Raw genomic sequence first — 25,044 nt, 5'->3', positions numbered from 1 at the left:
TGTACATATGATAACACATCTTACAGTGTGAGGTTTGCTAAGCTGTATTTATTTTATGTGCTCATGTGTATATGCAAGGTCATGTGTGTCATGGTGAGCATATGGAGGTCAGAGGGCAATTTTCTGTAGTTTGTTCTCCCTTTTCACCACATAGGTCTCAAGGGTGAAATTGAGGTTGTCAGGTGCTTTTATCTACTGAGCCATCTTGCTAACCCTCAATTTTCTAAGCTTTGACCTGCATACACCTGTGAAATTGTTACCCCATCAGGAAGCACACACACCTATCACCCAGTTGTCTCTCATGCCCATTGTAATCTTCCTTCCTGACGTCTGTCCATCCTCTTCACGCACCAAAGCAACCACTGATCTGCTTCCTGCCATGGAGTCTGCATACGTTTGCATCTCCTGGAGTTTTACACACACAAAAAATTAGTATGTGTTTTCTTTCATTCAGCATCATTATTTTGAGATTCATTCTTATTGCTCAATATCTGGGTTATCTTGTTTTCTGATTTTTTTAAAAGATTTATTTATTTATTATTTATACAGTTTTCTGCCTGCATGTGTGCCTGCAGGCCAGAAGAGGGCACCAGATCTCATTATAGATGGTTGTGAGCCACCATGTGGTTGCTGGGAATTGAACTCAGGACCTTTGGTAGAACAGCCAGTGTTCTTAACCTCTGAGCCATCTCTCCAGCCCGTTTTCTGATTTTTTATTTTAGTTTTATTAGCATATATTAATAATATGTAATAATTGATTTAATTTTCATACATGTATATATTTTATTTTGACCATATTTACCTCCAGTTACCTTCTCCTATTTTTCTCTCCCTCTTGCTAATTCTTTTTCTACCCTAATGTTTTCTTCTTTCATGACTTTTAAAAATTTATTTTTTATATTAATTATAGTTTATTCACTTGGTATCCAGCTGTAGCCCCTCACTCATTCCCTTCCAATCCCACTGTCCCTCCCTCATCTCCTCCTTGCCCCTCTCCAAGTCCATTGATAAGGGAGGTCCTCCTCCTCTTCCATCCAGCCCTAGCTTATCAGGTCTCACCAGGACTGGCTGCATGATCTTCCTCTGTGTCTGGCAAGGCTGCTCCCTCATCAGGGGTAGGCGGTCAAAGAGCTAGCCACTGAGATCATGTCAGAGACAGACCCTGTTCCCCTTACTAGGGTACCCACTTGGATATTGAGCTGCCACAGGCTACATCTGAGCAGGGGTTCTAGGTTATGTCCATGAGTGGTCCTTGGTTGGAGTATCAGTCTCAGAAAAGACCTCTGTGTCTAGATATTTTGGTTTGTTGCTCTCCTTGAGGAGCTCCTGTCCTCTTCAGGTCTTTCTATCTCCCCCTTCTTTCCTAAGATACCCTGCGCTCTGCCCAAGGTTTGTTTATGAGTCTCAGTATTTGCTTTGATGCACTGCTGGGTAGAGTCTTTCAGAGGCCCTCTGTGGTAGACCCCTATCCTGTTTGCTGTTTTCTTCTTTTTCCAATGTCCGTTCCATTTGTCTTTCTGAGTGAGGATTGATCATCTTACCCAGGGTCCTCCTTCTAGCTCAGCTTCTTTAGGTGTACAGATTTTTGTAGGTTTATCCTATATTATATGTCTAGTGTCCAGTTTTATGTGAGTATATACTGTGTGTGTCTTTCTGTTCGTTTAGATTTGCATCTCCCTGATGACTAAGGATGTTGAACATTTATTTGTTTCCCTGCCAATCTATATTCCTCTACAGATAATTCTTTGTTTAGTTCTGTACCCCATTTTTTAATTGTATTACTTGATTTGTTGCTTTTTAACTTCTTTAGTTCTTTATACATTCTGGATGATAGCCCTCTGTCAGATATAGGGTTTGTGAAGATCCTTTCATAGTCTGTAGGCTGTCATTTTGTTCTGACAACAGTGTTCTTTGCTTTACAGAAGCTTTCCAGTTTCATGAGATCCCATTTATTGATTGTTGATCTTAGAGCCAAGCTGTCTCCTGTGCCAATGAGTTCTAGGCTCTTCCCCACTTTCTCTTCTAACCAGTTTAGTGTGTCTGGTTTTATGTTGAGGTCTTTGATCCACTTGGACTTTAGTTTTGTGCAGGGTGATAAGTACGGATCTATTTGCATTTTTCTACATGTAGACATCCAGTTAGACCAGCACCATTTGTTAAAGATGCTGTCTTTTTTCCACTGTATGGATTTAGCTTCTTTGCCAAAAATCAAGTGTCCGTAAGTATGTGGGTTTACTTCTGGGTCTTGAGTTCAATTCCATTGATCCACCATTCTGTTTCTATGCCAGTAATATGTAGTTTTTATTACTATTGCTCTGTAGTACAGCTTGGGATCAGGGATGGAGATACCTCCAGACGATCGGCTGTTCTACAGGAGTTTTGGAAATTCTGGGTTTTTTGTTTTTCCATATGAAGTTGAGAATTTTCTTTCAAGTTCTGTAAAGAATTTTGTTGGCATTTTGATGGGAATTACATTGAATCTTTAGATTGCTTTTGGTAGGATGGCAATTTTCACTATGTTAATCTTGCCAAGCCATGAGCTTGGGAGATTTTTCCATCTTCTGATATCTTCTTCAATTTCTTTCTTCAGAGACTTGATGACTTTTTTTTTTTTTCCAACAGGTCTTTCACTTGCTTGGTTAGAGTCACACCAAGGTACTTTATGTTATTAGTGGCTATTGTGAAGGGTGTTGTTTCCCTAATTTCTTTCTTGGCCCTTTTTTCTTTGGTATATAGGAGGGCTTCTGATTTTTTTTTTTTAGTTACTTTTGTATCCAGCTGCTTTGCTGAAGGTGTTTATCAGCCTAAGGAGATCTCTGGTTGAATTTTTGGGGTTGCTCATGTATACTATCATATCATCTGCAAATAGTGATACTTTGACTTTTTTCTTTCCAATCTGTATCCCCTTGATCTCCTTTAGTTGTCTTTTTGCTCTAGCTAGGACTTCAAGTACTATGTTGAAGAGACATAGAGAGATGGGCAGCCTTGCCTTGTTCCTGATTTCAGTTGGATTGATTTAAGTTTCTCTCCATTTGTTTGATATAGGCTATAGGCTTGCTGTATATTGTCTTTACCATTTTTAGGTATGTGCCTTGTATCCCTGATCTCTCTAATACTTTAAACATGAATGGGTGTTGGATTTTTTTCAAATGCTTTTTTGGCATTTAAGGAGATGATCATCTTTTCATGGTGTCCTTGATTTCTTGTATGTTTTGTGTTTGGGACTTTTCTGATTTTACTTTTTCTTTGAGAGAAATATCAATTTTGGCAAGTGCATCTTCAGCACCTGAGATTCTCTCTTCCATCTCTTGTATTCTATTGGTGATGCTTACCTTTGTGGTTCCTGATCTTTTCTCTAAGTTCTCCAGCTCCAGGGCTTTCTCTGTTTGTGTTTTCTTTATTGATTCTAATTCTGTTTTCATGCCTTGTACCATTTCCTTCATCTGTTTGAATGTGGATTCCTGTCTTTCTATGATGGCTTCTATTTTTTTCTTCGTTTTCTCTCAATATGCCACTAATTGTGCCTCTGCTTGTGCCTCTATTTGTTTGGCTGTATTTGTCTGCATTTCTTTGAGAGCTTTATTCATTTCCTCTTTATTTGCCTCCACTTATTTGGTTATTTCTCTCAGAGATTTGTTTGTTTCCTCTTTATGTGCTTCTAATAACTGGATAGGCATAGCTTTAAAGTAATTTTCCTGTGTTTCTGATGAGTTGAAATATCCATTGATTTGGGGGATGCTGGGTGGAGCCATGATGTCCTGATTTTTCTTGGGTGTGTTCTTACGCCGACCTCTGGCCATTTGCTTATCCATAAACTTCACTGTTTGTTCCTGGAGTCTTCAGACTGGGTCTGTCTTACTCTGTTGTCTGTAGTATTCTTCAGGAAGATGAGAGAGGTCCACTGGTTTGAGAGTGTATGTTGGTGTTTCAGCTTTACCTAAGAGCGGAAGAGCCGCTGGCGCAGAATCACAATTGTGGGTAAGTGAGTGCGCGTGTGTGCATGGAAGTCTGTCTTGAAGGACAGAGTGCTAGAGAATGTGGATGCTTGGAATGTGTCTGGGGTGCAGGCACAGGAGGGGGTGTGGATGACAGCGCTGTTCACGGGTGCAGTTGTAGGCGCAGTTTTCGGATGCAATGCGCCGATTTCCTGAATACTTTAGTGGTCTACAGTCCTGTCATACTGTCGTTCTGGTATTCAGATCTGTCTGGACTCCAGGAGTTGTTTGCCTCGACTTCCCTGGTAGATCCACAGAGCTGGGGCTTCAGCGTTGATAATGCTGTCCCAGGAATACCTGTGTTGTCCCAGAACTTGGGGGCTGGTGTTGCGGTCCGCTGGATGTCCAGCCACAAACGCAGAACTAGGAGGCCACTGGAACAGATGTCTCTGGAAGGCCTTGGGGAGCTGTGGACCTGGTTGGCCTGGTGGAAGCGCTGGCACTGCGCTCTGTGCTGGGAGCTGTGGGCACTGCGGGCCTCCTCTGCCACCTCAGCCTCTGCCTCAGGCTTGCTGCCTCTGCTGTTGAGCAGGGAGGCCCATTAAAGGGGAAGTGCCTGGGAATTGAGTCCCCAGAAGTCTGGGGTTGACCTGAATCCTAATGGTCTCAGCTCAGGGCTTGTCCCTTTTCTCCCTGGAAGCCTCAATGTTGATGTTCTGGGTTCAGCTGCCCCTCCACTCACCAATTTTGGAGTTCAGATCCCTTGTCTCTCAGATATGGTGCATGCTGGTCACCACCATCTTAGATCTCCCTTATGACTTTTTCTAAAGACTTATTTCATTATATGAATGTTTTACCTACATCTATGTATGTGTACCACATATATGCCTGGTGACCTCAGAAGACAGAGGGGGGTTTTGGATCTCAAAGACAGGGCCATATCCCCTGGAACTGGAATTGTAAGTGGTTGTGAACCACCATGTGGATGCTAGAACTAAACTTAGATATCTCTGGCTGAGCAACCACTGAGCTTCTTTCATGACTTTTTAATTTTGAGATAATTACATTTCTCCTTTCCTTTTCTTCTCTCCGGACTCTTGCATATACCCATCCTTACTCTTTCATATCAATGTCTTTTTTCATTAAATGTTATTGCATCCATATATTTACATATACATATAATATATTTCTAAATATAACTGGCTTGTTCATGGTTTTTTAAAATTTTTTGATAAACTAATGAGTCTAATTAAGATAACTAAAAGTACAGGATGATTTACTAGTGATTCACCATTGAAGAAAATGTTTCTTATTCTTTCAAGCAACCGTTAACTATCTATGGATTCTTAGAAATATGGGGCTTCATGAGCCCCTTACCACCAGCTACCATTATCATCATGATTTCTTTATTTACTCAACTGCTGTGGACATTTGTGTTTTTGTGGTCCTCTGAACATTTTATATAATTCTTTTGTACATATATTTGTAACCCTTTTCCCTAGTGAAAATGTAGATCTTGCATGGCTGGATAAATGGGCAAATACTGTATGCTGAACTTCGTAACTCTTTCACATTGTTTTTCTGAATGGTAGAGATTTATTTCCCCCTCTCTCCATCCCTTTCTTCTTCTCCTTCATTCCTCAGCCCTCTCTTTTCCCCCTCTCCTTTTTCTCCCTCACTTCATTATTTTCCTCTTTTCCTTTTGAGATTGGCTGAAAAATTTTATGGGAGCACCCCTCCCACCCAGTATGCCAACAATGTAGCATACCTCAAATTCTTTTTAACAATTCCCTAACATTTATTTGGTGGGAGTGGGGAAGAAAGTAGTTTATGTCAAAGACTTCCAGAGTTTGGGTCTCTTTACTTACCTTCTCAGCTGAAAATAAATTTGTTTTCCAGTTTTTCTGCAGCTATTTGCAGTTCTATTTTCCATTGTTATTTATAAAATGATTATTCATAATATATGCAAGAAACTCATATGGTAGCAGTTTCCTTTAACCAGGTAGTTCCTTAATGATTGACACAGAGAGACTATGATTTATTATTAAGCTGTAGGCACTGTGCTGGGCAGGTTCTGATTTATTCTAATCCTACTACACTTAAAACCTATATAAAATCTCATCTCTTGCCAATTTGATAACTCCTGGGTGGCTTCTGTTCCATCAGTCTGTCCTCATGGCACTCTTTCCTTGGCCTGGTGCTCCTAGTTCACCTTATCTAGTCCCTGAGCTCCTTCCTTTTCTCTCTTCTTCCTCCCCCCTCCACTGTGGTCCCTCTAAGACCCCAAGCCCACCTGGGAACCTAAGCTCTGGCTCTCTCTCTCTCTCTTCTGCCCAGTTACAGGCTTCAGCAGCTTTATTAACCAGTTAACTTTGAATTAGGTAGAGCAAAGCTTACACAACAGTGGGATAAGTAAGAATGGGCAGCAACCAGATCTTGGGGGCCAGTAATTAACAGTAGAATACAAAGCACCAGACCAACTCCCAACAGTTTTTAAATTTAGACAGCTTCTTAGGAGGTATAGTAAAGGTTTTTAATTTTAAATAACCAAAGGCCTTCATTTCAGAAAGCATCATGCCGTGCACTATCTGATTCCAGGAGTTACAATAATTACTATTTAGTACACGTGTATGAATTGCCACATGCTCAGAAGAGGGGTTTATGTGTCTGTGAGACTTGTTTTCCAGCTCTATAATAACCATGTCATGAATGCCTGTTATGAGACCTGTAACATTTTACTCGGGTTAACTGTGGCTATATTGCCAACTTATTTCATTGACATGTTAATTTCCTGTTATAAGTTGTTGCCTTTAGAATCTGTTTGGTGGGCCTCTTAATTTATCTGGGTCTGAGTGATGTCTTGGAAGGAGAATCCAAACTAGGACTAGGAAGCCTTCTTCTGAAAGTAGACTTTGCATACCTCCAGCCTACAGTCTAGTATTTAACTCCCCACTAACCGCAAATAGGAAGTCTGAGCTACAGCAGGGGCAGAAGGACATGATCTTGGGGACCTCTGACTGAAAACCGTTCATGTGACATCTTCTATTCCAAGAAGTGGCCGTTGAAGCCTGAGAGACCCTCCCTGCCCAAACCTCTGTTGTGGATGTATTGATGGCAGGATTGGAAGAGAGGCCGAGTCTAGCTTATGACTGATATGCAGGAGCTTCAGATAGACTGATGCCCAGAAGTTGCTTCCAGGATCCTGTTCCATACCTAAGAAGAAAAGCAAAAAGTAAACAGCAGCATGCCCAGTTATTTGGTGAATTTGCAGTGCAATGTTATTATAGTATTTACTTGGTTGCTTTATAATCACTGTATTACAGTGTAAACACAGAAGTGTTCATAGAATGATAGAGTTCTAGGATTTTCACCCTTTTCCTCAGCATTGTTCTCCAAAGCATGGCAGAAGTTCTGCAACATGTTTCAAAAAGTGCTTTATCAGTGGGGAAGTGAGCTATCTTTCCCCATCCAATCAAGATAAGAGCTGAGTCTGAAGGAAAGCCCTGTTTAAGGACTGGTTAAAAGGAATAGGAAGGAGAAGACTGTGCTCCATGGGGAGGAAAATAAACACTGGTTCTCTATCTAGTCACATAAACACTGTGTGACTTCAGATGTTGGCTTAAGAAACTGAGAATAAGAATTGAGGGGACATTGACTATCTCCTCAAAGCACAGAATGTGGTGAGATATGACAGAAGGGGAGGTGCCCAAGGAAGCTGCTCACTCATTCACATCTTCTTGAACTCTCTGTGGGAGATTGAGATAGGGCCCCTTTCATATACCAGAACCCAAAGGAGCACAAACACCTTGTATGAAGTTGGAAGAGAACATACATAGACTTATAAATATTCTTCTGAGTTTTTCCAATTACCTCTAAGTACTTTTGGAACCCAAGACAATACTATTTTTGACATCAATTATGTTATTGTTGGCTTGCTTAGGAGATAATGACAGAACACAAGTCTGTATAGGTTCAGTTTGGATACACTTAAAACTATTTTTCATTTGAGGTTAGTTAAACCTGTGTATATAGAACTCACAGATACAGACAACCAGATAGCCTTGTCTCACATAACAGGGGTAAGACAAGGCAGAGAGTATTCCCAGATCGCTAGAGGAGCTCGTGAGATAGACAACAACAGCTATGGACTGGGAACCATGTGGGATACATCTCTCTTCTGCATGTATCTTATTTTAAGAGGACAACACTCGAAAGACAAATGATTCTCTGATTTTCCATCATTAAGAACCCACTTTCAACATTGTATGATGATATATGCTTCTAATCCTAGCACTGAGGGAGCTGAGACAGAGAATTCAAGAGCAGGCTAGGCTACATAGTGAGTTTCAGACCAGCCTGGGCTAGTCAGTGAAACCTTTTCTCAACAAAACAAAACAAAACAACCAAATAAAAAAAAGCCAAGCTTGCTGCTTGAACCTATAAGGCCAAGTACTTGGGAAGTTGAGGCAAGAAGATAGGAGTTCAAGGCCAGTTATATTTTTGAGTAATAGTAATTTTGAGGTCAACCTGGAAAGACTGGCAGCTAACAGTATTTCTTGCTCTTTCAGGGAGCTGGAGTTCAGTTCCCAGTACCCATGTCAGGTGGCTGTATCCTTTATCTCTAGCTAACAGAGATCAACTGCTCTCTTATGGCCTTCTTGGCTATGCCCCAACACACACACACACACACACACACACACACACACACACACACACAGGAAAAAAGAATCCTGTAAATAATCAAATGTAAAAGTACATAAACTTTCAAAACAGGAAGAATTCATTTTGTTATTTTTGTTTTATAGATACAATATTTTGAAAGACTGTGGGTTCTTTCAATTGCTTTATCTTTAGCTATAAGATATGGAAAGCCCAAAGGTATCTGTAGGAAGGGAGGTGACTTGAGTGTAAATCGTGGTCTCTGCATTACTATCTGTGGCTAAGTTGTAGAAGCTAAAGGATCTCTTTAAGCTTCACTTTGTTTCCCTTTGTCTCTGTCTCTCCGTCTGCTTTCCACATGTGTGTGTTTCAGACAGGGTCTTACTCTTCAGGCTCTGCTGTCCTTAAAGCCATGGCAATCCTCCTGCCTGAGCGTCTTGGACACTGAAATCATAAACCATGCCCGGCAAAAACCTCCGTTTCCTTGTGGAGTCTTGACAGGTGTAGTACTGCACGCGTGGCTTAGAGCGTGGCTCTAACAGGATAAAAACCAACGTCTTTCCCATATACAGTTTTGGCAACTCTAAGAATAGTGCTTCTGTGTTGATGGCCTGAGTTAACACCATAGAACCATGGCCTATCTGGGGTTGCACAACGAACTTATCTCCAAAGAGATTCAGCAAATTTTGGCGTGAGCAGTGTTGTAGTGTTGAGGGGATATGAGTGAGTAAGAGGTATTTGGGGGAGAGAAGGTCCTGGGTCTCAGGTGGAGACCTCTGTGTTAATTTTGTTTGTTAAGGTGAGAGCAGGGTTCTGGTGGAGAACAGTAGTGAAACAGGGGGTGAAACAAGAGGAGAAAAGACTCTAGGGCCCAAGTTGAAGAGTCCAGAACTCAAAGCAGAGATTGTTTCCGAATGGAGAATGGGGAGAGTCCACTTGCAGAAAGCCAAGTGCGTCAGTAGAGCTTCCTGAGACAGGAGGGAGGTAAGGCGCAGGCACAGCTTGCAGCAGCAGAGACTCAGTGCAGGTCCAGCCTGGGGGTGGGTGGGACTGTGTTCCCAACATATGACTGAAGGTGTTCAGGGTAAACTCAGGATTTGTGTCCTCAGGCGAGGACCTGTGTGACTCTTTCTACCCATCGTCAAGTTGACAGGATCTAGAATCACCTATGAGGAAGCTCTAACAAAACTGTGAGGGGGTTTCAAGATTCCATTAATGGAAATGGGAAGACACGCTGTGTGTGTGCAGGAGAAAGCGAAGTGAGCCTCAGCATTAGTCACTGGACTTCCTCACTACGTATCCAAAGTGACCAGCTGCCCCAGGCTCTTGCTGTCAAGATCTCCCTGCCTTGTTGGGCTGTGAGGCAAAATAAACCCACCCTTCCTCAGGCTTCTTTTGTCTAGTACTTTTTCAAAACTGAGGTAGGTGACTAACACAGCCTGTAACAGCAGGGGTGATGAAGAAAGGGACCCACCAAGGTTATTTTTCTCCATTCCCATTAACATTATTTTTCCTTTTAGTTTCTCATGTACACAGATTTTAGTCAAAGGTTTAGTAACATGAAAGGCATATAACAAATTAGTGCTTTACTGAAATAGCTATTGTGCTGAAAGCAATCAGAATATATAAATATTTGGTTTCTTATGGATTGTCCCCTGCTTCTCATTCTTACTTCTGATTGCTTTTTGGTTTTCTAGGTCAAGAGTGAAGCATACTTGGAAATCTGTATGTAGTGACAGGGTTACCAGTCATATTCCAGGAAGTCCTGCGATTTCATTAGCAAGTCAGACTGGGCCCATTGTGAAATGTCAGTGTAACCACACACATGTTTCTGGACTGTGAAAACCAGAGCAACTTTTTCTACACTTAATGTTTGCTGCTGCACTGTGTGTATCTGATATGCCTTTTCAGAGGTCAGGAAAGCATGTCTGATCCTCCGGATGGGGTGTTACAGGCAGCTGAAAACCACAGGACATGGGTACTGGGAACCAAGATTGGGTTCTCATCCAGACTGCTGTGTCCTCTGAGCCGCCTCTGCTGACCCATCTAGCTACAGGACTTTAGGCTGTAAGCATCACCCTACCTTCTGAAACTCCATGACTTCTAAGATAGCTCAAGTTTTGGTTTCCACCTGTCCTTCCCACTCTCCTTCATGGAATACTGTTTCCTCTACAGATTGTGTTCTCATCTTTCTTCATAGGACTTTCTTAGCTCATCTCTCTTATTATCCAAAGGACATTTTGTTCATGGATGATTTCCCATTCCTACTGTCCTCTATCTAAACCTGGCCTTTCCTGAACTAATTTCTAACTGATATCTAGACCTTTCTTCTGAGGTTATCTCACAGATGCTGGAAATATCTAGTCTTTTTTTTTTCTTTTAACATCAATTTTCCCCTTTGCCTTGAGCCAATCACAATTTCATTTTTTATCCCCCTTTTCCCCTTCTATAGCTGGTGGCACTTTTAATGATTTATTTTTAGAATTTTGTGTATGTCTATATGCCTCAGTGTGTGTGTGTGTGTGTGTTTGTGTGTGATGCCCACGGAGGCCAGAGATTTTGGATTTTTCTGGAGCTGAAGCTATTGGTTATTGTGAGCTGCCTAATGTGGGTTCTGGGAACCAAAGTTGGGTCCTCTGCAAGAGAGGTGTGTGCTGTTAAGTACTGGGTCATCTCTCCAGCTCTCGGTGGTGGCAGCTTTCACCTTCTGCCTAAGTCCTCACGGAGATGGGCTCTGAGGAAAAGCAAGACTCTCCCCCAGCAATAATGAAAGCTGATTAACCCCTGATTAACTGGCTGTGCCCACTTCTAAACACACTTGGGTACTTCATGGAAATTCAAATGATAAAGTCTTTCCCCAGCAGTCAAAATCCTAGTCAGGCCACTTCTAGACTCCCCTCATTTTTCTCCCTAAATGTCCTGCATGTCCTGGTCATTTGGAATATCAATTATCCTCAGGACTTGCTCAGTTCTTTCCATGCTCTGCTTCCTTAGATGTGTGTCTTGTTGGAGGCCTTCTCCCTCTTTTATATGCCTATCAAAGTCTGACTTGCTTTGCCGGGTCCCTTCCAAAAGCCACTCCTCGCAGGAAGCTATCCACTTGCAGTAACTCAGGGAACAGGTTTTCTTTTCTTCCCACATAGCCCAGACTGTCGCAGAACTCACTCTATAGACCCCTGTCCTCACACTCAGAGATCTGCCTGCCTCTGCCTTTCAGGGTGCTAGGATTACAGGTGTGCGCCACCATGCGCAGCTTCCTCTGAATTCTTAAACACTAGGGTCAGACTTTTCCTCTAGATGTTAGGTGCCTCACTGAGGACTAGGCTTAACCACCTGTGTTATTCCTACAGTGTACGGCACACAGCAACTGCCTCCCTTGCTGCGGGTGACTCAGTAATGATTTAACTAATGCATTTCCTGCTAAGTGTGTCTCTTGAAGCTAGGGAGACAGCATGGGGTCCTCAGGTTTGAAGGCAAAGTCCCTGCTGGGTTGTTTCTCACTTTGTGGCTAGACAGGGTGAATCACCTCCTGTGTCTAGGACTGAGATAAACAAGGAAACCAGAAATGGACACCCTTTACCGTTGTTGGTCAGGCATCATTTCCTCATCTTTTTCTTTCTTGGGCCGGCATCCCACTTGCTGCTTCCCTTAGGCAGCTTTTCTTGAGGGGTCATGGATTCCAAATGTGCTTGCTCTTCCCGTCTCTGAGCTGGTTCCATGTTCAGTGCTGACACGCTCTCCAGCAGCTCTCCTGGCATCCTCCAACACTCGTCTGTGTGTCCTACTTTCCGTTGTCAGTAATAAAGGCTCTTACAATAATGCGTGTCTTTGAAGCATATTTTATTAATGGAGAGCTTGCTACGATGTGTCTTTAGGACAGTGGACAGGTACAGAGTGAGGTCTTGAAAGAAGGACGGGGGTTTATAGATACTGACCTAAATAAGAAATAGTCTAAGATGATGATAATGATTGGGAAGATGATAATAATTTCAAATAAGCCTGTCTACCAGTTTAAAATAAATTAGTGCACTCTTTCTGTGACATTCAGAGACTTTAGTTACCAAGATGAAAATTTTTGAAAATGAGGGCTAGTGAGGTGGTTCAACAGGTAAAAGCACCTGCTACTAAGCTTGATGACCTGATTTTGATCCCTAGAACCTGCAGAATAGAATGAGAGATCAATTTTATCAGGATGTCCTATGATTGCCACATGAGTGCTGTGACTCAAATGAGCACACATACACCTAAAACAAATAAAAATATAATAAAAATTAAAAGGAGAGACTTAAAATGCTCACAAGATAACTTAAGATGTAATACAAAATGTAAAAGAAAAAAAAAAAGACAATGAGTGTTCCTAGTCATGATTAAAAGCCTTGGATGAGCTAGATCTCTGAATACCGGTGGACAAAGGCAAATAATGGCAAGGAGAGACCCTGCTTTGAGAAGCCGGTGCTCACTTATCTGGGTCTCTGTCAGATAAACCCAGGGATACAGGTAGATGTGAGCTACTTTCTGCTGCTCCACTCATCTTTTTTTTTTCTGAATGACCTTCTGCTGCGAGAGGCCATGTAGTACATAGAGATAGGGTGAAAAAGCCACCCTGAAGCATGGGGGATGCCAGGCAGCTTTTACTTGCGATCTTAGCAACACTGTTAAAGTGCCACTCCAGAGAATGGCTCCTGTCTGTCATATGGAGAAAAGAGCAATGTGGTAGGGATATTTCCTCCTTTCAGGCCTCCTGGTTTGATGTAGAAAGAAAAGCATGAACAATGTAAATTTTAAAATTCTGTAAAACAACCAATCGATTATTTTTCGGGGGATTCTGGAGATCAAACCCAGGGCCTTGCACATGCTGGGTAATGCACTCCCTCTAAACTGCCTCCCAGCTCTGGCTTATCATTATTTTTTTAAGATAAGATTTTACTGTGTAATTCAGGCTAGCCTTGAACTTGTTAGGTAGTTCAGGCTTAAAAGTCAAGATCCTCTGCCTCCCCTTGTCCATGCCCAGCCGAAGTAATCATTTTGGTGATATGCACATTTCAAAATGGAACTGTGGAGACAGCCAAAAGAACTTAAAAGTACCTCTCTAGTCAACAGATATTAGTTGAGCCCCTACTGTGTTTGGTTATGAAGCTTACCCTAGGAAAGTAGAATCTACTTTTTTAGCCCAAACATTATTTACCTTATTCATTTCACATGAAAAGTTATTGAGAATTCTACTTCATATATCTGAGGTTTAAAAGAAGTAGACTGCATAGGAAGAATACAGTTAGACCACATCCTAATGACCACCATTCAGAACTACTGTCTAATCTCTAAATTCCATACAGGAAACCCCTTGCATCTAATGACCTGCCTCTGACTACACGGCACACTGCTGTGATCCAAGAATCGGATAACCCTGGGTAGTGGAACTCAGTTTAAAGGGAGATTGACACGACGTCAGTTAAGCAACAGCGCTTTAGTGAATGAGTTTTACTACTTCAGCTCCTGGCTGGCCTGGGCCAAGTTTCTCAAGGGTCCTGCTAAAGTTGAGATACCCGATCTAGAAATATGTGAAATAATTCTGTACTTGACATTTGATGGCTGTGCAGTATCTATTTAAGACAGGTGATTAGCAAAATGTATCCAGGTTTGAGGTTCACAGTAATACTCTGGTTCTTGGGGTGCTAGGGTATGAAGGCTGTAGCAAGTTTAAGCCAGGTCCAAGCCAACCTGGACACACGCGTGGGTAATATGCACACCTGCCTTTATAAGTACAAAAGCTTTCTACTTTAAGTCCCACTTCTATCGTGCCTTCACTTATTTCTAAAGCGGTGTACGTATTTTCTTACTGTTCCCATGTTGATGGCATGACATTAACATACCTTTAGTATGTCCTTGGAAATTCAAACAACACAGTTTAATTTCTAAATCATGCTTGTGAAAGATGTTTAACTATAAAACATTTCAGGTACAAGCTAAAATTCAAGTAGTAATTTTTTTTTCTTTTTGTAGTAGGTCTTAAAAACTGGTTTCAGGAGCCTAACAAAACTGTCCTCTGAGAGGCTCCACTCAGCAGTGGATTGAAACAGATGCAGAGACCTACAGTCAAACATTAGGCAGAGCTTGGGGAGACTTGTCGAAGAGTTGGGGGAAGGATAGGTGAACCCAGAGGACAAGAACTCCACAAGAAGACCAGCAGAGTCTGAGGCCCTTGTGAGCTCACAGAGACTGAAGCACCAACCAAAGAGCATGCATGGTCTGTCCCTAGGCCCCCTACACATATGTAACTGATGGGCAGCTTTGTCTTCATGAGGGTCCCCTAGCAATTAGAATGGGGCTGTCTCTGACACAGACTCTGTTGCCTGCTTTTGGATCACTTTCCCCTAGCTGGGCTGCCTTGTTGGACCTCAGTGGAAGAGGACACACTTAGTCCTAATGCAACTTGATTTGCTGAGGCAGGGTGGTATGGAGGGGTGTGTGTCCCCTTTTCTGAGGAGAGAGGGAGGGGGAATGGGGAAAGAGGGAGGAAGAGTGGGGCTGGGAGGAGAGGAGGGAGGGGTCTTCAACAGGGATATAAAGTGAATAATTAAATAAGTTAATGGGGAAAAACTGGTTTCAGCCAGGTAAGGCCTATAGTCCTAGTCTATAGTCCTAGTACAGAGGACACCAAGGTAGAAGGATTGTGAGTTCAAGGCCAGTCTGGGCCACATATCAGGACTATCAAAGAAAAACCACTTTTGTTTTTTATTTGTTTGTTTTTATGTTTTCATCCAGTGCTGGCCTCAGTGGTGAACATCTGTAATCTCAGTACTCAGGAGCCTAAGGCAAGAGCGTCATAGGTTGGAAGCCACTCTTGGCTACCATGAGTTTGATGTCATTTTGGGCTCATGAGACCCTGTCTCTAAATCACAAAGCAGAGCTACATCTCAACTTAGTGTTCTGCCCAGTGTTTCTGGTCCTTGGCCTTAGTGCATAAGAACCCATCTTTGTGCTAGTTTCAATGATTGGGTTTGCCAGGGGCTGCCTCTCCTGATGATGGAGATATAGTGCAACTGAGACATAACTGCAAGAGAAGCTATTGAGCAGATAGTCCGTTGTAAATCCACTTTCTCTCTTGTTCGTCCATGAAAAGGTATCTTTTCTAAATGATGCTATTATGTAGTTTCATAGTTTTATCACTTTCTCAATTCACCTGTTTTTTATACACTATTGAAATTATTGAAAGCCGAGGGACATCAATTCCTGGAAACTGGCTTCTCCGTTGCAATGCACTGGCATGGTATCCGTTGGTATCTGCTTTGCCTCGGAGTCAATATCCAAATGGAGAAGTTTGAAAGTGCTAACTTGAGGTGGCTCCACATGGCAAGCAGCGACAAAGTAACTACAATCGGCCTGGAAATGATCTCCCTCTTTCTTTTATATAGAGTAATAGAGGCTATTATAGCTATAAAGTGTGTTCTTCATCTTCTTCATGCTGGTCCATATAGCCTGGACTCTGAGGCCTACAGGGAATGTTTGTGGTGGTCTGTGGCAACCCATACTCAAATTTTCTAGCCCATTTTCCAAGCTAAAGTCTATGCTTAACTTTATTACATGATTCTGGAAACACCATTGAGTAGAGAGATGAAAGTCACTTTAGTAGGCAAAAGCAATCAACTATAAAAAGATATGAAGGCATAGGAATGCTTTACTGGCAGTTCAAAGGCCCTGAAGAAGATGCTTGGCTATCCCCAGAGGGATTGAGTGTGAAATAGAAAAATCTTAACAAAACCTGTAACTAACCCTGACCTTCGAGCAGCGACTTTCATCTGCAAGAGGAAATTGTCCTGTGATTGCCTTTTGAGGCTGCTGGGAGCTAGCCCGTGTGTGATTACTTATGCGGCCTATCTGTGCAGTGTTAACTATTTATCACCCCCCGTCACGCAGAACTCTGACGAACTCGGAGAAATTACACTGTCTGTTTTGTTTATTTGCAAATGTGAGCTGAGCTGCTGTGGGGATGTGGCCGCCAGAGGTCCTTATAGACATCACATAGCCACAGTGGGGCTGAAAGGGGTTTCCGATCTTCTGTAAGTAACAGCTTCTAAATGAAGGCACGAGCCCTGCCACCCAGGGCAGCAAAAACAGTGACTCTCTCAGTAATTCTCTCAAGTACAAATTACAAAGTTTTCTATGCAAGCCGTCTTTGGAATCAGGACAGTCCTAGCAGAACAGATGACACAGGGAAATGAGTCTGGGAATCGGTGGGGATATGGGGAGAACTTGCAGAATAGACGCCACCTTTCCCTTGGGGCACGGCTTCCAACAGCGTTCTGCTCCCTCTCGCCAACTTCTCTGGATGTCAGTCACCAGTCACGCTTAAAGACTCCACGGTGCAGGAGACCCTGCCTCTCCACGCATGGTCGCTGCAGTGACAGTCCCTCATCCAGGGCACCCTGCTCTGCTCAGACCCGGAGCTGGGCACATTGCAGAAGGGCCCAGGTGGAATCCGGTGACTGCAGCTAGGCGCGACCCCGGCCCTGAGGCCCACGCTGCCTCCACCACGCGGGCTCCCACCCGGAGGCGGGCGCTGTGCTTGGCCGCTGTTCAGCCCGCGCTCCCCGCTTTTCCCCCTCCCCCCACTGCCCTGGGTCCCTGGAGGCTCCGCGGCTGCCGGAGCTGGAGGTGGAGCCGAGCCGCTGCCTCCTCGCTGGAGCGAAAGTTCGGCGGCAGCTGCAGGAGCGGAGTGGCCGAGGGAGCCCCGCCCGCCGTCTGCAGGGCTGCCTGGGGTAAGTCGGGGTCCCTCAACCAGAGGGCCGGCCGGGCGTGGCCGGCTGAGCGCGGGTGTGTCGCTGCCACTTGCCTGTCCATGCAGCTCCGCGCTCCTGCCCGGAGCAGTGGGGGTGGCTCTCTGTCAGCCGGGGATGACACCCCCACCCATGGCCTCCGGAGATCGCTGCTATCCTAGGGCCAAGGACTCGGATCACCGGCCGCAGGCGGTAGCCGGTGGGAAGTGTGTGGAGGGCGCAGCGCCTCTAGGTTGACACGCTGCTCCAAGCGAGGGTCCCCAGTGCCGCACCCGTGCTCAGCCCAGCTCCGCCAGCGCTCATTGAGCCCGGAGCTGCTGGCTTACTCTCCTGAAACCCCACTTCTAAGTAGCCTTGGCACATGTGGGCGCTCCTAGTGTGCTGTTCCAGGATTATTTTTGCTGTGATGGAGAGGCTGGCCCGTGGGCAACGCGCTCTCCTCCTGCATTATATCTGAGCGGGTGGTGACCCTCTGGATCCCAAGGGTCTCCACTATCTGCCTGGGACCCCGTGCAATTATGTGCGCTACGGGTGGGGAGGAGCTCTCCCAGGGCACTGCCTTGGGGCTCAGTGGGACATTCCGAAGGCTGGAGGAGGAAAAGGAAAGCTGTGCCGGGCAGAGGCAAAGTTGTTTGTTTCCGCCACACTTCCTGCACCTGTACCCCTGTCGTCAGCGATTTTGAAGTTCAGAGGAAAAGACGTTAACACTACTGTACCCGTCCAAACAGTGAGCCTCGGTGGGTGCTAAAAATAAAGTAGTAATGAATGATAGGGTGGCTGCGCTTTGCAAAATCCAGATTTTAAACTCTTGATTGCAACATCTTGCTGCAGTTTTCACTTAAACGTCATTAAAGATAACTAACTATGGTTCCATAGTTATAGGAAAGTTAAATATCTAGCAAATCCTAGCAATTCTACAGGGTGTCTTGGGTTCTGTTAATACTTTTTTATACAAGAGGGCACCAACTGTTGTTAGCTGTGAGCCGTTAGTAAACTGTGGGGTTCTTTCAGACTTGGAGAGAGAAGCACAAGGCAGACAGTAACTGGTGGTTTAGGCATAAAAAGTCGCTTGACTAATCAGAAGAGTGATTACTGTGATAGAGGGATCGTGCGCTGAGTTTCCTGAAAGTGCCAGTTCTGGAAAAGTAGGAGATAAGCAATTCCCATTGTAGGAACTTAATACGCGTATAATCGATCATTCCTCTGCACTGACCTGCCCATCAGGTGTGTCCAGCCTGCAGCCTCTGGAGTGAAGAATGGCTATCAATGCAGCCCGACACAAAAGCATGAGTTTACTTACCGCGCTGAGGGTTTCCCGTGGGATTAATTTGTGATTAATTAACTTGGTACAATTGTCAAGCTTGGACCTTGCAGATTAGGACGCATCTGCTGCCGCTCCAAATCTCGCAACAGTACTTTAATTCTCTCCGTCTTTCTGTCTCAGATCTCACATGTCTAATTGTAAACCATCTTAGTGAGCTTCAAAGAAAACATCAACGTTTGGATTCACCCATACATTACTGTTGTGCTTGTGCCTTGCTGTTCCAGAGAACGGGCATCAAGAGGCTTGTCCCACTTTATAACCGCGTGACCCCGGGCCAGTCACTTGTTTTTTCCAATAGCAGAGTTCTGATGCACAAAACGTTTGGAACACTCCTCACTTTACAGAGATACTTGGCAGAATGAAATACTGTTTTTTTTCTAAGTGCTCAGAGCACAGTTGGCTCCTCCTGAGTGCTGTCCTTTGCCTCTCTTAAATACTTCTAAATGTATTTTGACACTTAAAAAAACTTTAACATGCCTAATTCTGTCTTTTATGTGATCTTTTGCCCATCCGTCCATGCATCCATCTATGAGTCTGTTGCTCCTGGAGATCATCAGATGCATGGCCTCTTTAACCTAGGAGCTGGCACTGTAGAGGTAGGCAATGCTTCAGGGCTTTCTTTTGGTTGAGAATCCATCATCAGGATGGAAATGATGAACTGGACTTTCCAGTCTTCCTGTTTCTCAGTTCTGTGCTTGGTAAGATGGTGACACACTGAGAAGAAGAGCTGGTAAGTTGTGAGCAGCTGTGTCTCTCCTGCTTCCCTTGTTCGGTCCAACCCCACACTGGCCAGCCCTAAGGACTTACTGTGCCTGTGTTGGTTTGAACTTCAGCGTAATGAACTTATTCTTCAGCTCACATCCTTCTGTGGGGATTCCTGATGAAAGGACCTTGGGATTGTAAATTATAGCCCTACCATATATTAAGGCTAACAGAGGTTCTAAGGAGGCTGAGCTAGCTCAGGTAGACTTTATTACCTATTGATTTTGGCCTCATGATAAAGCGATCTTATAAAACTTGTAAAAGTGGAGGTCTAGTAAGCAGTAGTGGCTTTGCCACTAGGGGCCTCCTCTGCACACGAGATCATCCTGGGTTGTCATTAGTTCCCATCCTTCTGTCCTTTCAGGGAGCAGAGAGGTTGAACTTCCTTCATCAGCAGAGGATACCCATAAAAAAGCATTAACAAAGACCTGGACATAAATGAAAGCCCTCTTTCATGGATTCGGTAGGGATTTAAAAATAACTTTAGAGACTTAAAAATTGGGATTTTTATTTTATATATCATAATATTCAAATATGGATCCTAAAAATTTATATATTAAATGTATGATTCAAATGTAGAATTTTAATGTTTTTCTTTGCTGTATGTGTGCATGTGTGTGTGAATGTGTGTCTGTATGTGGGGTCCGTTTGTCTGTCTGTCCATCTTTGTGTCTGTTTATCCATCTGTCTTTGGTGGAATTAATTTTTAATCTTTCAGTGTATTTAAAATAGCTTTTTCTCCTAAATGGATACTGGCAGTACCACAGTAATGAAGACTGCTTCTCAAGGGATTTTAGGTAGCCAGTTGAAGCTCCTCCCCAGCCCTTCCTTCTTCTCTGCTTCATTTTCTTCTTGGAGCTGCATGAAATTTTACCTTTAAAAATATCTTGTTACATTCTATAATGTATCATTCAAGGACATCTTTTTTTCTGAGTAAGAAGTTTTGTTTCAGGCAGGGCTCACTATGTAGCCCAGGCTGGCCGGAAACTTGCAGAGCTACATACCCAGCTATGCATTTTGAAAAGCCCTTTTACTTGTAAATTCTGATTTTAATGAAGTTAGTTTGGCTTGAAAATATTTGTTGAACAACTTGAAGGTGTTTTTATTTCCTAGACATAACTTGTTATTTGGTAGAAGAAACACTGACTGTGTATGTAAACAGGCATTATTACTCCCAATGTAGCCATATTGTCTGCAAATAAATGAGAAAACATTCTCAGATTTCCAGTGAGATTTAATTTATTTCTGGAAACGAAACACTTTTACTTTCTATAAAAAGTCAGCCAAGGTAAGAGAATTCAACATCGGAGACCCCAAATCTTACAAAGGGGTTTCTCTTCTTATTTAGCAGAACCTTTCTGAATTCAGAAAAAAATTCAGACATCCAGTTTGGAATTGTTTATGGTGTGATATGAAAGCAAGACAATCTGATTGTTGATGTTTTCCCATAAAGGCCAGCCCGTGCCTAAGGAACAAAACAAGAGGACTAACTTTTATCGTGAATGCCATAGATAATTTTTATTGTCAATTTCCCCCTGATTAAGCTGAATTCTTTGGATTGTTTTTAGGGTTCTGACATATCTAAGAGTTATGTGGATCCTGTTTGTACAAAGGAATGCTTTTCTAGAACTAGAAGAGGTTTTAAACTCTAGCTAGGGAAGGGCTTGGCACCTCTCAGCCTATCCTTCCTCTTCCCAAGACCAAAGCTGAGCCTCAGCCAGAATGATAGACATACAGCTTGCTGCAGAACACAGTGATTTAGGTTGGGCAAGAGCCCGAAGCTGACAGAAGTTATGGATCCTGCCTAAGGTGCAGGAAATGAATGGCTCTTTATACCCGAGAGTCATTTTTAGACACCTGCATTTGGGAGGTACCACCTGTATGGAAATGACAACTGTGAGCTAGGAATTTTCGAACCTATCACTTAGTACAGGCTACACAGATGATTTCTGTTGTTTTTGGGCAATGCAAAAAGCCAAACATTTGTTTATCCTGGGGTCACATCTGCGCCTTTGTTTTATTTCCACACACCAAGAACATTTGAGTTGATGAAAGAGGAGCAGAATGCACAATAGGTACGTGTGAGCTGTCTGTCCACACCGAATCTTGGTTTTTGTGTTCCCAAGGCTTAACTTAGCTCTCCTCACTGATAGTTTTGTGAGCATCATCTATTCTGTTTCTGAAACTTAAGCCTCGGGTACCCTCAACAATGACCTTTTCTTGTCTCCCCTTTGTTAGATACTCATAGTGTCCTTTAGAAAGGATCTCCTAGTGCACCTGAAGCTGACCTTGGGGGCCTTTTCTTGTCTACATCTCCAGAATGCCAGAATCACAGGCAAGATCCACCATACCTACCTTAGGTACTTGCAGCTAAGTTGGTCGATAAGTTTTAACGGTGCTGCTGTCAGCCCGTAAGTTGCCCTTGTACAATTTAAAGCTGCGTATTGCTTTCGTGTGTGATTGAGCTTGGAGTTCAGAGCTATTTACCTCCCCGGGAGGCCCTCCTGTATGGCACATTCTACACAGCCATATGTGAAGTGTGAGAAGAATGCCTACTGCAGAGTAAACTGTATACATATGTATCTCTGATGGTGTTTATTTTAATTAGTGCCTGGTTGCTTCTAGTATAGCTCAAGAGCACCATAGTCATTGAAATGCCCTATGACAAAGATTCAGCGAATTTAGCGCCTGTGGTAATACTTATAAAGTCAGGTACTTTATTGAAGGTTTCTCATTATATTTCATTACAACGTAATTCTTTCCACCATAAAATTGGTTACTGCTGGGTTAAGTATGGGGCCTGGGATGCTCATTCAGTCTGCACAGCCACGTTGGGCTATGTGCACTGTTATTATCTGTACTTTATGGATGAGAGAACAAAGGTTTCAGAGATGATACTTGTCTAAAGTTGGATGGTAGAGTTGGGCCTTAATCTACATCTGCCTGGTGCCAGCCCAGAACCTCTGCTGTTCCCAGCAACCCTCTCTCATGTGTATGTGTGTGCGTGTGCAAATGCATGTGTGTACCTATGTATGTGTAGGCCAGAGGTCAAGCTAGGATGTTGTTTCTTAGGAGCCATCCACCACTGTTAGGTTGGGTTGTCTGGATAGTGAGTCCTAGGGATTCAATTGTCTCTCTTTCCCTGGTACTGGGGTTACGCGTGCACACTGCCACACCTGCATTCTCTGTGGATGCTGGGGACCAACATGGATCCTCATACATGCCTTTTATTGACCTAGCCGCTGCCATTTTTTTTTTTTCAGCATAAACTCCTTGAATTGGCAATTAGGTAAGTGTCTTGGAGTTATGAGGGCTGACGAAACACTAGGGCATTGATTTTCATTCAGTTATTATATTGGTATTATTTCTAGGCAGGACAGAGCAAGATAACAAATGTAGCTTCATCAGTGAGTCTGTTTCAGCATTTTTATTTATATGTTGTACATCTAATACTTTTTTAGTAGCCCCAAATATATATGTAAATAACATTGTTATTCTTTTTTTATTAATTACACTTTATTCACTTTGTATCCCCCCTGTGGTTCTCTCCCTCCTCCAATCTCAATCCCTCCCTTCCTCCACCCTCTGCATGCATGCCCCTCCCCAAGTCCACAACATTCTTAATTCTTATGTAACAATGAACTTCTTTGCTTTCTCTCTTTCCTTCCTTCCTTCCTTCCTTCCTTCCTTCCTTCCTTCCTTCCTTCCTTCCTTCCTTCTTTCTTCCTTCCCTCCTTCCCTCCCTCCCTCCCTCCTTCCTTCCTTCCTTCCTTCCTTCCTTTTTTTTCTTCCTTTTTCCTTACTGAAGCAGGGTTTCTCTGCATAGCTCCAGCTGTCCTAGAACTTGCTCTGTAGACTAGGCTACCTTTGAACTCAGAGGTCTGCCTCTGTTTCCCCAGTGCTGGAATCAAAGGAATGCCCCACCACTGCCTGGCCAAAGGCTAACTTCATATCAAGACACTTTCCAGGCAAGTTATAAGAAGACTATATGAATAAAGCCAAGAATGTGGGTTTCAGAATGTAAAGGTGTGAAAGCTGGGGCCAGTCAATGCATTCATTGAGCAAAGTACTTATGCTCATGTTATGTAAAGGTTTTCCACTAGATAATTTAAGGACTATAAAGAGGGGGTGACAGTGCGGGAAGAGGCGGTGTTTCATACCTTGGAGATAGGCAGTGTTGCTTTTGTTAGCCCTGCTTGTCCCCAAGCTTAGTTTCCTTGTATAGATTTTGCATGTATAATGGGGACAATGCATTTTGGACTTGTTGCCAGAATTAATTGAGATCTCAGATAAAATGCTATGTCACTGGAAGTAGCTGGTACCAATGACACTGCCTCTCTGTTTTTTCTTCTTAGTTATCTCCTCTCATGGTCTCCTGTACCTTCCTTCCTCCATCCAGTACTTATTGGTCAGGGAAGAATAAAAATAATGGTATCTGAAGTTCAAGGTAAAGTGTAACTGATTCTTAAAAGAAGTCAGTTTCTAGTTCTCCCTCACGGATCTGGGACACACTCAGCAATGGTGTTAGATGACCTGTGAATTGCGCTTAGCCTAGGGTCCCTAGCCCACTGTGTCATTTCCAGAGCTGAACAGAAGAGACTGACTTCCAGGAGCCCCTGGCAGCTTAGTGACTTAGTAACTCGGTAACAAAGGTGCTGGAGGGCACTTAGGGAAATTGGAACAAGTTAGACGTGAACTTGAGGTGCGCTAAGCAGAAAAGGTTCAGCATTTTGGGGTGGGCAAGGCCAGCTCCTAGCAGCTCGCTCCTGAGGGGCCTGGGGCTAGTTTGGTGGTTTTGAGTTACAGACTTTACAGCTCTGCCTAGGAGCTTGCAAGAGCACTGAAGCCCAGCACCCCCAGCTTGGTGTACTGCCTAACAGACATGTCTAGCTCCCTAGGCTGTGGCTGCAGGGTTTTTCTGAAGGTGGTGCCTCCTTTGCCAACAAGAAGCTAAGTCAACATTATTAGGTCTCTGCCAAGTCCCACTTGAGATTTCAAAGGTTAGTTGATATCACAGAAGAAATGAGCCTCCTGGTTTCTTTCTTTCTTTCTTTTTTCCATTTGGGGGTTTGGTTAGAGACACCCATGTCTGTTTCACTGTGTGGTAGGGAGCCAGAACCACAGGGCCCTCTAGGCGTGTCTCGTTGGCGCAGCCTGCATAGTGGGCTGTGTCGCAGGCCAGGGTGGGCTTTGCCAAGATGTGTCTGTGGTTTTATGATAATGAGAAGCCTTGTTTGGTGCGCAGAGTAGATGCTGTGTGTGGTGGGGCAGGAATGTGGGCTTTACAGAATCACTGCCCCTCAGGACCGGCTCATTCATCCATGGAGCAGGAGGCCTTGAGTCATTATTTACTGTGTGACAGCACATAGGCAGAGGCCGGGAGAAGTAAACAGGACCCACCCAGGTGCAAGCAAAGCTTGAGAAAAGCTTTTGAAAAAAGTGGAAAAAAGTAAATGTGGGATAGGATTGAAGAACTATTTGTTTAGAGAAATTTACTCTAATTTTCAAAATCCCATTTTATGGGATTCATAGAGTGTATTAACACGAAAGCAACAAGCCAGCTTTAAAAACATAACAGAGAAAGAGCTTT

General features: G+C 43.5%; 1 protein-coding gene across 7 annotated transcripts in view; it reads left to right on the top strand.

The window, feature by feature from the left end:
- The first annotated feature begins 17,222 nt into the window (after positions 1-17,222).
- Csgalnact1 (chondroitin sulfate N-acetylgalactosaminyltransferase 1) overlaps positions 17,223-25,044 on the top strand; it is a 349,122-nt gene continuing 341,300 nt past the window's right edge. For 6 of the 7 annotated variants that reach the window (XM_060381889.1, XM_060381884.1, XM_060381887.1 and 3 more), the window contains exon 1: positions 17,223-17,350. The gene's annotated coding sequence lies outside the window, so the exon portion shown is untranslated. The remainder of the gene's footprint in view (positions 17,351-25,044) is intronic. The other variant, XM_060381883.1, reaches the window with a different exon arrangement.

Source organism: Meriones unguiculatus, chromosome 4, assembly GCF_030254825.1.
Source record: "Meriones unguiculatus strain TT.TT164.6M chromosome 4, Bangor_MerUng_6.1, whole genome shotgun sequence".
In the NCBI taxonomy this organism is placed as follows: Eukaryota; Metazoa; Chordata; class Mammalia; order Rodentia; family Muridae; genus Meriones; species Meriones unguiculatus.
Note: the sequence above shows the minus strand (reverse complement) of the source record. Positions and strands in the feature narration are given on the sequence as shown.